This window comes from Urocitellus parryii (assembly GCF_045843805.1).
Source record: "Urocitellus parryii isolate mUroPar1 chromosome 13 unlocalized genomic scaffold, mUroPar1.hap1 SUPER_13_unloc_4, whole genome shotgun sequence".
Lineage (NCBI taxonomy): Eukaryota > Metazoa > Chordata > Mammalia > Rodentia > Sciuridae > Urocitellus > Urocitellus parryii.
The window spans coordinates 399,482-411,960 of NW_027551772.1; the positions used below are offsets into that span (position 1 = coordinate 399,482).

A 12,479-nucleotide genomic window follows, 5' to 3' on the forward strand; every position below is an offset into this window, starting at 1 on the left:
TAAATCAAAGCTATCACTATAAAAATCAACAAAATATAAAAGAAAATAGTATAAAAAACAGGAACAAAAGATTTATAAAATTGGCAGCAAACCTTTAACAAAATGCTAGTAATGTATTTCTGTGGCACAATAAAAAATAAATATTTGGTATTTGTACCTGATTCCTGACACATAGCTCCCATAACTCTAAATCTCCAAAGGTCTAAGTGCCTTCTGTATGCTCAAGAGAAGACTGATGACTGAATGCTACCTCTATGTACTTTTTAAATGGGAGCTGTTGCCAGAAAGACCAAAGAATCATTAGAGGCATGGAAATTTCCACTGCATTACAAGTCCCAAAAGGCAAGAAAGGATGAAGATTGAACTTAATCACCAAGGGCTAATGGCTTACTCTATCTACCTGTGTCACAAAGTATTCATAAAAATCACTAAACAAAAGGGTTTGGAGAACATGCAAGCATCCATGTGTTAGGAGTGTGGTATGTCCCAAACCATGATGTTTAGGACTCTTCCCTAATTTGTCCTTTTACCTCATTTGGCTACTTATTAGAAGCTTTTAAAATATGCTGGTTATAGCAAGTAAAGGGTTTTCCAGAGTTTTGTAAGCTATTGTAGCAAATTAGTAAACCTGACCTGGGAGTATTGTGATAACTCTGCAGGCAACTCTTGACAAAAGTGGGTAACCCAGAGACTTGATACTTGCAAATGTCATCTTAAGAAAGGACAATCTTGTAAGACTATTTCTTAAGAGTGTGGAGTATGACACTAATTCAGGGTACTGAGTACCAGAATTGCTATGAATTGTAGGACACACAACTGGTGTCCAAGAGTTGGAGAAATGGTGTTAGAAAAGGCAACATAAATTTGGCATCAGAAAGAAAAATACCACACATGATTGGAGTCAGAAATGTTGTAGCAAAAATATTCACCTTCCTCATTAATGATTACTTTACTATGAATAAATTAAATTCCTCAACCAAAAGACACAGGAGTGGTTGAACAGATGAAAAATCAAGATCCACCTATGTGTTGTCTACAAGAGATTCAGGTTTACATATAAGGACAGATACAGACTGAGTTAAGTAATTCAACAAAATAGTCCATGCAAATTATAACCAAAATACAGCAAGGATGGCTAAACATGTCAGAAAGAAAATGAATTTTGAGTCAAAAACTATTACAAGAGACAAAATTTTAATAACATCAAAGGATAATAAAAGGATCAATTCACCAGAAAAATACCATAATTATAAAAACAAATGAACTAACATCAAAGAATCTAAATATATAAAGCAAATATTGCAGAACTGAAGCAATTCAATGATAGTAGGATAATTCAATGCCCAACTTCCAATAAAGAATAGAACATCCACATAGAAAATCAATAAAGAAACAGCATAGTTGAACAACAAGGTAGACCAAATAGATATAAACAGAACATTCTACTCAAGAGCAGAAGAATACATTCTTCTCAAGCACACATGAAACTTTCTCCAAGGTAGATCACATGCCAGGTCACAAAACAAGTCATAACCAATTTAAGAAGACTGAACTCACAAAAGTTCTTTTCTGATCACCATGGAACCTGGAATTCAATAGGTGAAGGAAGACTGAAAAATTCACAAATATGTAAAAATTAAAGAATATGCTTTTTTTCTATTTTTTGTTTATTTATTTATTGGTGCTATTGTTAGAATTCAAGGCACCATCTATGTAAGGCAAACACTTCACTACTAAGCTACATCCCCAGAATTTTTTTTTTTTTTTAATTTTAATTTTGAGACAGGGCCTTGCTAAGTTTCCCAAGCTGGCCTTGATCTTCTGATCCTCCTGCTTCAGCCCTGAGGAACGAGAATTAAAAGACCATGCTGCCACTCCTGGCTGTAAACAACACTCTCTGGAACAATCTGGTGTGTCAAAGAAGACATTTAGGGGAATTAGAAAATATCATGGGACAAATGAAAAGGAGAACACTCTGTGCCAAAACTTATGGAATAGAGCATAACAATATGTGCCCACTCTGAAGATAAAGGAAGATCTGAAACAAAAATCTAACTTTATACCTCAAAGATCTAGACAAAGGAACAAAGCCCACCCACCTCATCAAAGAAAGAAAATCATAAAGATTAGAAGAGAATTTAATGAAATAGAGAAGAAAAAAATTAATAAAATTGAGTTGGATTTTTGGAAAAATTGAGGAATTCACAAAGTTTTAGCCACACACGAGCAAAAGGAGATTGAAATAAATAAAATCAGATATGAAAGAAAAGATATTACAACTAATGACACACAAATAAAAAGGATCCTAAGAGACTGATAAGACCAATTCAATGCCAACCAATTGAAGAGCATAAAAGAAATGTATAAATTCTCACAAAGATATAACCTATTAATATCAAGTAATGAAGAAAAAGACAATCTTAATAGACTTGTAGCTAGAATAGTAAAAATGCTGAATTGGTGACCAAAAAATCTCCTACTAAAGAATATTTAAAGAATTTGGGGCTGGGATTGTGGCTCAGCAGTAGAGCTTTCCCTTAGCATGTGCAAGGCCTGGGGTTCAATCCTCAGCCCCTCGTAAAAATAAATAAATAAAATAAAGCTATTGTGTCCATGTACAACTAAAAAATAAATATTAAAAGAAGAATATTTAAAGAATTTAAAAATATTTAAAGAATTGAAGCCAACCCTTATCAAACTCTTCTAAAAAAATAGAAGAGAACATTTCCAAACTCATGCTGAGACTATCAAAATTAAAGAAGATTTAAAAAGCAAAACCACAAAACAATATTTGTGATGAACATAGAAGCAAAAATCTATATCAAAATACCAGAGAACTGAATTCAACAACACAATTAAAGGAATAATACATCATAACTAAGTGGGATTTATTCTTGGAATACAAGAGTGGGTCAATATATGAAAATCAATTAATGTGATTAACTAAATAAACAGAACAAAGGACTAAAAATCACTTGATTATCCTAATAGATGCAGAGAAGGAATCTGAGAAAATTCAACACTATTTCAAGATAAAAACTCCAACAACTAAGAATAAAAGGATATTACCTCCACATAATAAAAGCCATCTATGGAAAGCTAATATGTTCAATGGTGAAAAAATAAAAAGTTTTTCCTTGAAGATCAAGAACAAATAAAGGGAGTTTTCCCCAGCCCCTAGGGGGCAGTGCTGTAGATACCAGTCCTGGTCTGTTGGCAGCAGCACCAGGTTACTATGGGTTTCTTGCACTTCTGCTTCCCAACCCCCAGGATGGTGCAGGCATCTGGGGAGATATGGCTAGCTCCTGTTGTGAGGAAGGCACAGGCAAGGAGGAGAGGGTTTTTGTACTTTGCCTGTGGCAGCAACTTAATGATGGAAATGATCTACCTCTAAAACTCCTTGGCCACATTCTTGGCCCGCCTGCAGGATTTTAAGGTTGACTTTGGCAATTTCCAAGGCAAAACCAGTCAGAGGTGGCATGGAGGCAAGAAGGCATTCAAAGTGGAATGTATGTTTTAATAGAAGTGAAAGTTTCAACTCAAGAAAGGAAAGAACCTATCAGAACTATCTGATGATAAATTATGACCACACTTCCCCATCCCAACTATATAAAAAGGTTATTTGCATGGGTACAAAAGAAAACAGTTTGCCACTGGATTATTAAGAGAGCCTAAAAGAAATAGAAACAACCAGGTGTAGTGGCACATGCTGGTAATCCCAGTGGCTCTGGAGACTGATGGCAAGTTCAAAGCCAGCCTCAGCAAAAGCAAGGCACTAAGCAACTCAGTGAGACCCTCTCTGTAAATTAAAAAATACAAAATAGGGCTGGGGATGTGGCTCAAGTTAAGTGTTCCTGAGTTAAATCCCCAGTATCCACCCCCCCCCAAAAAAGGCAATAGAACCAAATGACTATAAAGGAAAGGTCTCAGAAGACCTTATTATCAAAAAGGGGGAACAAGAGCTCTTTAGAACATAACAAAATATATCTAAGAATAAAGAAAATTCTATGTACTAATATAAAATATTTTTAACATTTAAGAACAGGGATCTGTGATATCTCCATGTTTAATCTGTTTTCAGCAATATTCTGAAGGGGAACCTCACTTTAGTGATTTCATATTTTCAGACTATAAAATAACAGCTGGTGAAGAGTTGGACAATTAAAAGGGGACTGTGAAATCCTGTGGTAACAAGTAGATATGGGTACTCCTGTGGACACTTAAAGCTGTTTTCTTGGGTTGATCTTAAGTGTCCTCTTGTTCTGTGACAAGGATAGATTTGCAGTTTTCTCGATGATGGTGCTGGTAAATTGCTCTGCTGCCTGGGCTTTTTTTTTTTTTTTAAATTAGTGTAATAAGAGTAATCAAACTACTGACATAATTGATAATAAAAAATAATAAAATTTTGGAAATTGGAGAAAAGAATAAAGCCAGCTGCCCACTCTTACTCTTTGTAGTCAACATCTTAATAAAAACAATAGTCAGCAATTAGGCAAGATAAAGAAATAAAATGCATCCAAGTTGGAAAAGAAGAAATGAAATTATTTCTTTTGCAGATGACATTTTAGAAACAAAAAACACTAATATTTTAAAAATTGGAATTAATGAAAAAAATTAGTAAAGTTGCAGGATAAAAAAAAAATCAACACAAAATTCTGTTGTGTTTCTAAGGAAATTGCATTAGTCAGCTTTCTGACACTGTGACAAAATACCAGAGATAATCAACTCATAAGAAAGAATAATTTATTTAGTTGCAGAGGTTTCAGTATGTGGTTGCTTGGCTCTGTTGTTTTAGGCCTATAGTGAGAAAGTACATCATGGTTGAAGCACATGATGAAGGAGATCTGTTCACCTGATGGCAGCTGGGAAGCAAAGACAGGGAGGATCCTGGAGTCCCATTGCCCCCTTAATGTACTCCCAATGACCTATCTTACTTTCAAAAACCATACCTCCTGAAGATTCCACTGCCTCCCAATAGTGCCACAGGCTGGGGATCAAGCCTTTAACATATTGGCCTTGGGGAACATTCCAAATCCAACCTATAGCATCCCACCCCTAGCCCTCAAAGGTTCATGTGTTAGAAGCCTGGTTCTCAGCCTGTGGTATTACTGACTAGAGGTAGAACCTTTGGAAAATTGTGTCTAATAGAAGAAAGCTGATTTACTGGGGGTATGTCCTTGAAAGAGATACTGGGACCCTGGCCCCCTCTTTTCTGCCTCTTGGCTACCACGAGGCAAACAGGTTTCCTGTGCCATACCATGCTGCACAATATATTCTGCAGGGTCCAGTGACCAGAGATTGAAACCTGTGAAACTATGACCCAAAATAAGCCTTTCCTCCTTATAAATGGATTATCACAGGTGTATTGTCACAGTAACAGAAACCTGGCAGAGAAATTAAGAAAGCACTCTCATTTACAGTAGCATTAAAAAGAATAAAATACTGAGGATAAATTAACTAAGGAGGTTAAAAAAAAAAACTTGAAGTATACAGAAAACTCCAAAACACAGATAAAAGAAATAAGACAGAAATACATGTCATGTTCATGGATATTATAACAATACTGTTAAAATGGCAATTCAATCCAAAGTAATATACAGACTTAATCCATTCCTAATGGCATTTTTTTATTCGAATAGAACCAACCTTAAATTTCATACAGAACAGAGAATCCTATACAGCCAAAGCAATCTTGACAAGCAGAGCAAGAAGCATCATATGTCTTTTTTCCAAAATATATTATAAAGTTTCAGAAATTGAAAAAGAATGGTATTCGGATAAAAATAGAAATCGACCAAAGAAACAGAATAAATACCATAAATAAATCCACAAATATGCAGACAACAGATGTTCCACGGGAGTGCCCAGAATATACAATAGGGAAAAGATTGTCCCTTCAACAAATGGTGTGGGGAAAACTATATATTCACAACTGAAAGAACATAGTTGGACTCTGTTGGGAAATAAGGATCTCAAAAGACTTCACTCCCACGTTTATTGTACCGTTACTCACATTAGCCAAAATGCATAAACAATATAAACATCCATTGGTGGATTAGTGGATATAAAATGCACACATACACACACACACTGAAATATCATTCAACCTTTAAAAAGGAAATCCTGCTATTTGCAGAGACATAGATGAACCAGGGGAACCATATGCTAAGTGAATTAAGCCATTTGCAGAATGACAAATATTGCATGATTTCACTTACGTCGGGTATTTAAACAGTCAAACTCGTAGAAGCAGGGAATAGAATGGTAGTTACTAGGGTCTGAGAGCAAACAAAAATGGAGGGTTGCCATGTAACTCATGTAAAATTTCAGTTACTAAAGATAAATAAGTTCTAGAGATCTGCTTTACAACATTGGGCCTAGTTAATGTTATTGCACACTCACAATTTTTTAAGAAAGTATACTCATGTTGAGTGTTCTTATCACCACAAAAAGTCTATTAAAAGCTGTTATATGATAATACTTCGTGATTTTGTAACTTGCATCCATTTCACACATAAATATTAAATTCACACATAAAAATTATAGCAAACATAAACAAAAAATTATACCAAACAAAAAAAAAGTTTGTATGATTTGTACCTTTAGAAGAATCTGCATTTCAACAAATCCCCTCCTGGTGTCCCTGTGCATGAGCTTGGTGGCCATACTTTGACAGCCGCAGCTTTAAACCACCAAAATTATATTTCTTGGAAGATTCTCCTCAGGCAAAATGGAGTAGAGAAAATTTTATTGGTAACTGAGACACAAAATAATGGTTTTAAAACTCTTTTGTCCTAATGCTTTGAGTTATTTCCTAATGTGACCTCTAACACTATCTAGAACAATTAATCATGTGCTAATCACTTATATATCTGATACGGCAAATCTAAAATGTATGTTGACAGATATTTCTAAGCTTACTGGGCGATCAAAGCAGCATATGGACACCTGGCAAACTGGGTGTAACAAAAGTACTTAGTCACAGCGATCCCTGCAGCAGCCCCAGTAGTTTAAAATCTTAAAGGACAATAAACCTAACCTCAATTTCAGGGATTTAAAATGGTAGACAAGGCGCAGGCTCTCGCAGCCGCTCCCACGTGCCCTCACCCCCAGCCCCGTGCGCGCCCCCCACCCCGGCCCCTGGCTCCGCCCCTTCAGTCCCGCGCCCCCCCTCAGTCCCGCGCCCCCCCTCAGTCCCCCGCCCCCCCTCAGTCCCGCGCCCCCCTCAGTCCCGCGCCCCCCATCAGTCCCGCGCCCCCTCCTCCACCCCGGCGCGCCAGGCCGGGCAACCCCGCGCACCCGCGACTCTCTGGGCTGGAGTTTGTTTGTTTATTAGTTGGTCATGACCCCCACTTCCTGGTGCCGCAGAGCCTGGGGTTCACCGTCCCTGATCCCCCAGCCGCGAAGAAGGACTCACCTCAGGAGCAAGAGCGATCCACCGGCGGCGCCCAAGGTTCCCCACGGGAAGCTGAGAGAAGGCAGAAGATGCCCAGGTCTTGGGGCCATTGGGGACGGCTGGCCTCGTCCGGGAGCTGCTCCTGAGGGCCTTGGCTGGGCTGGTGAGAGCGAACGTCTGGCCTCGAGGAAGGTGCGGCACACTTCAATTCGGCTCAGAGCGGGATTCCCGGCACCGGCCTGGCCCCGCCTCCCCAGCGCCGCTGGGCCCCCATTGGCCAGCGTCCCCTGCACCTCTGGGGAACCGGCTCTTGTAGAGCTGAGCCGCCAAGGGGAAGGACTCAGCTGCTGCTCCTCCCCACCCGCTAGGCCCAGCAGTGGACCTCAGTGTTCCACACTTGGCAGCCCCCTCAGGTTCAGGTTTGTTTGTCCCTGGTCCTAATGACTTTCATCTTTATGTCTTCCAGCCAGACCTCAACCTCATCCCTCAGGCCTGGGGCCTGGAGGCACCAGCTGCCTCTGAACAATGGTCTTTGTTCTTCACACTGTCCCTCTCAAGGCCTCCCAGCAGGGATGGCTTTCAGAGGCCAGGAAAACTGTGAAAATTCCTGTCCCAGAGAGGAGGAGGAGGCAGGAAAGAAGGGGGCAGATGCAACTTTGACCCAGTTAAGTGACTCTGGGGAAGAGCAGATGCAAAGGCCCTAAGGCAGAATCAACTTGGAGTGTTCAAGGAACCTCCAGAAGAGCATCAAGCTGTGGACAGGATTAGTAGTTATTATGGTTTGAATATGAGGTGTCCTCCAAAAGTTCAGGTGCTGACACAGGAGGTGCGCGATTACAGTTTGAGAGCTGTAGCCTAATCAGGATTATTGGGTGGCAACTGCAGGCACATCCTGTATGGTTGGAGGAGGTGAGTCACCAGGGGTGTGCTTGGAGGTGAAAGAAAAGTGACCATAACACTCAGAGCAACCAAGAGATCTGTATTACAGCAGCCCAACAGAGGAGAAAAGAGAGAAAGAAAAGAGAGAGACAGAGAGAGAGCACACAAGAGAGAGACAGAGAAACTAAGAGAGATAGCAAGAGAGAGAGGGGCTCGGCAGGAGGGAGTTTTTATAGCCCAAATCTAATGAGGTCTCTGGGTCTGCAAGCTGCCTTGTTGGCACAAGGGGGGTTACGTGTTTGGCCTTGAGCAGGGGGTTCAGTGTTCAGCCTTGAGCCGGGGCTTGGGTGTTTGAGCTTGAAGCAAATAGTTGATAAAGAACAAGACAGAGGGTTTGAGAGGCCAGGTCATCCTGCAGCTAACTTTGTTTGACATGCCCTGCAGACAACTTACTCAGCCTGTCCTACACCTAACAGGAGGCTGTATATTATGTCCCTGGCTCCTTGTGCTGTTTCTGCATCACCATGACATGAAAGGCTTTTCTTTGCTACATTCTTCTCTATCAACTTCTGCCTCATCTTAGGCCCAGAACAACATTCAGCCAACCACAGAACCTCTGAAGCTAGGAGGCAAAATCAACTTTTCTTCCTCTACCTTGTTCTCATCAGGTATTTGGGTCATGGTGACAAAAAAGCCAACTAACATAGTAGTTGAGGGTAGAGCGGTCCTTGGCCTTGGAGGCCAGTGCAAGGAATTCGCATTTGCTTTTGCTGAGATAAGAAGCTCCTAGAAGAGGGTAACACTAAGAAGAGACATGGGGCTAGTCTGGGTTTGCAAGAAGCAGACACCAAGAGGGGATTAAATATGTAAGTGTTTTATTAGGGGAAGAGCTTTATTGAGATAAAATGGAGCTGGGCAAGATGAGATCTGATTCCTAGTGAAGGAGAGAGAGCGGGAAAATTGGGTGGTCCCAGGTGGCCATGCAGCCTGAGGAAGATTCTGCAAAGCCTTGGAGCATCTGTGAACTGTCCAGGTGATTCTGTGTCCTGCAGAAATGGGCCTGCCTTAGGGTCCTGCCTCTTTCAGACACTGACTAGGGGTGGCCCCTGGGACACATGGCCTCTTGTAAATGCAGGGGGCGGGGCTTTCAGAACCAGACAGCCATAGCCCTCAGTCCATTGGGCACCTAGGTTGCTGGTCTGCAAAAGGCGTTCTCATATTGCCCACCTAGCTGGCATTGTAGATATGCACTTGGGCTATTTCAAGTTTATCTGGGAAGCTGAGCAAGAGGCACAATGATGACCACAGAAGGTTCCAGCTCTTGAGCCCCACCCAGGGGTGCATGAGCAGCTCCAGATGGAACTCAGTGGGGACCAGACAGAAGAATGTGCCTGCCAGGGAGTTAGGCACTGCCTGGCTCCATACATGCCACCCAGTCTCCTGCCACCCAGCAAATCCCCTGTCTCCCTAACGGAATTCAGGCCTGTATCCTGGCTTCTGGCTATTGTGCCATTTTTATAGCCTGGACTTAATTTAGATGTTAAAGCCTTATTAAGAATATGCCTGACACTTGAAAGAACCTTTATTATTATCCTAAATTTTAAAGAACTGGTTGTTGCCCCCCCCCCCCCCCGCACCTTTCTCTTCTTGCCTTTCTTCTCTTCAGAGTCAGGCTGGAGCTAGGTCATTGTTGTTAATTTTAGATCTGAAATTGTATGGGTTATGGCTGGTGTCCCTACACTTTTACTCCTTAAAACAGGAAGGAAGGCCCCAGCTGGGAACTTGGGAGAGACAAGAAGCTGCTCAGGGCAGTGTTGCAGTGGAAATCACTAAGTATACCTAGGAAACACCAGATTCAGAGAGAGTTTTTGTGTGGTTAAATTAAAAAATCCCCCTGCCCCCCACCATTTGAGGGCCAGGTCTACACCCACCATGGATTAGAGAGTGGGAGGTAAGACCTATATGTGTGGGTTCAAATCCCAGCTCTGCCACTTTCTAGCTCTGTGGCTTTGGGAAAGGATCAAAGTCCAGCTTCTTCACTGCCTCAATTTCCTCATCTGTAAAATGGGTGATACAATCTATTATGGCTGGTAGCGGGTTAATCAAGGTAGCCTATGTAGTTTTCACTGGAGTGTCTAAGGCAGGCATTGCCTTTGTGTGTGTTAGCTGTTAGGACAGGTTGAGCTTTCCCAATATGAAAATCTAAAATTGTAAAAGCTCCTAAATCCAACATGTTTGGGGTGCCAACACAATGCCTCAAATGGAAAATTTCAGACCATAAAATTCTGTTTCATGAATAAAATTATTAGATATATGATATAAAATTGCCTTCAGTCTATATGGTTTAAGGCACATATAAAAATGAAGACATTTTATGATTAGATTTCAGTCTCATCCCTAGGGTATCTTATTATGTCTATGCAGATATTTCAAAATCTGAAAAAAAAATCCAAAATCTAAAGTGCTGCTGGTCCCAGGCATTTTAGATAGAGGATACTGTACCTATATTCACTCTGAATTTCCTGATTGGTGGGGCTTAAACTTAGAACACATCAAGGAAGGTCTTAGGGATAAAAAATAAAAATCCCACAATAAAGTAGTGATCAAATGAATAAACTTACTATTTTACTACCTGGTAAGACTTATTAAGACATTTAATGATACTTGCTGATGTTGACCAAGCACTTTATACATGGCTTTTGCTGAGCTAAACTCTTCACAAATAGAATAGCCCAGAACAGCAGGCAAAGCAGGGGATCTGGATCAGGCCACCTGGTTCACGATTCTGGCTCTGCTGCTCAGAAGCTGCTTCCTGCTTCTTATTCTTTAACAATTTGGGAGTCAGAATCTCACTGCAGTGGGGTAACTGTCTCCCTGCACATGTCAAAGTCCTGACTTGAGTATCTCGGAAGGTGGCTTTATTTGGAATTAGGGTTGCTGCAGATGTAATTAGTCAACATGAGGTCACATTGGAGCAGCGTGAACTCTTAATCTAATCTGAAAGGTGTTCTCATAAAAAAACAGTGTGAAGGTCCAAGGGAAGAACACCATGTGACAAAAGGGACAGAGGTTGGAGTGAGGCAGCCACAACTAGGGGGCACTGTGGATCAGCAGCTGCCACCAAAAGCCAGGGAGTGGCAAGGAACCTTCTACCCAGAGTCCCAGGGGGACCACATCGCAGCTGAAGACTTGATGTCAGTCTCTGTCCTCCAATGTTAGTGGAGCTTTCTGCTGTGCGCCATTCAGTTCAAGGTACTTCATGATGGCAGCCCCTTACTTCCTAGGGACCACTGAAGCCACCTGGAGTCCTGTGAGTCAGGAGATGTGGGCCTTCTTTTCCTGCTGCCCAGCCTCTCACAGTCCTCCCTGTTTCTGCTCAGAAGTGTGCTTTGTCATGGGAGTTAAGTTTTCATTTTCCTGTAGGTCGTGGTTCTTCCTGGAAAGCCATTTGAATTGCTGGACTCCAAATGCCCCCTGAAGGAGTTGAGCTTCTGGAAACAAAACCAGCCCCTAGAAGAGTCTAGATAGAGACTATCACTGTGGTTTAACACTGCCCATCAAACACTTTAGGATGAAAAGACCCACGTATTCCCAGGACTCATGGTCAGGGGGAAATCTAAGACCTAGGTGTATGCACCTGTGTGTTGCTTCTTTTCTAATTGAGTCATTTTATAAATTTGTTTTTAAGTGTCTCAGGTAACTCCAGGCATGCCCTTACTCATCCCTAGGATATCTTATTAATTTCTTTTTTCTTCATCTCAAATTCAAGACCATATATCCTGTGGGGGAAAATACAGGGTTTGGGGCCAGACCTTGCTGGATTCTCCCCAGCCTTGTTGACAACTGATCTCTGACTCACCTATTTTTCCTCATGTAAAATAGGATTATAACTGCACTTACTCCAGGGATTTTTTGCAACATGTAATAAATGGTGTGTCCAGATCACAGCACATTAGATAGGAGCTGATCTTGCACATCAGTGTTGTTTGCTGGGGCAACCCTTTCCTGGAGATTACTCCATGCTTCCTGTGAGGCCTGTGGCTTGTGCTGGCTTCAGTGGAGCACTTAGTAAATGCTAATGGGTAGAGTCTCTCAAATCCAAATATACTGGTGATGGCCCTGCCCAGTGCTGCCCCCTTTTTCTTTCTTGCTCACAGTGTGAGTATTCCCCCACAGAACCCTTTACTTACTGGGTCAGTATCTT

General features: G+C 41.3%; 1 pseudogene; it reads left to right on the forward strand.

The window, feature by feature from the left end:
* The first annotated feature begins 3,294 nt into the window (after positions 1-3,294).
* LOC144251433 (gamma-glutamylcyclotransferase pseudogene) lies at positions 3,295-3,977 on the forward strand (annotated as a pseudogene).
* The last annotated feature ends 8,502 nt before the right edge of the window (positions 3,978-12,479 follow it).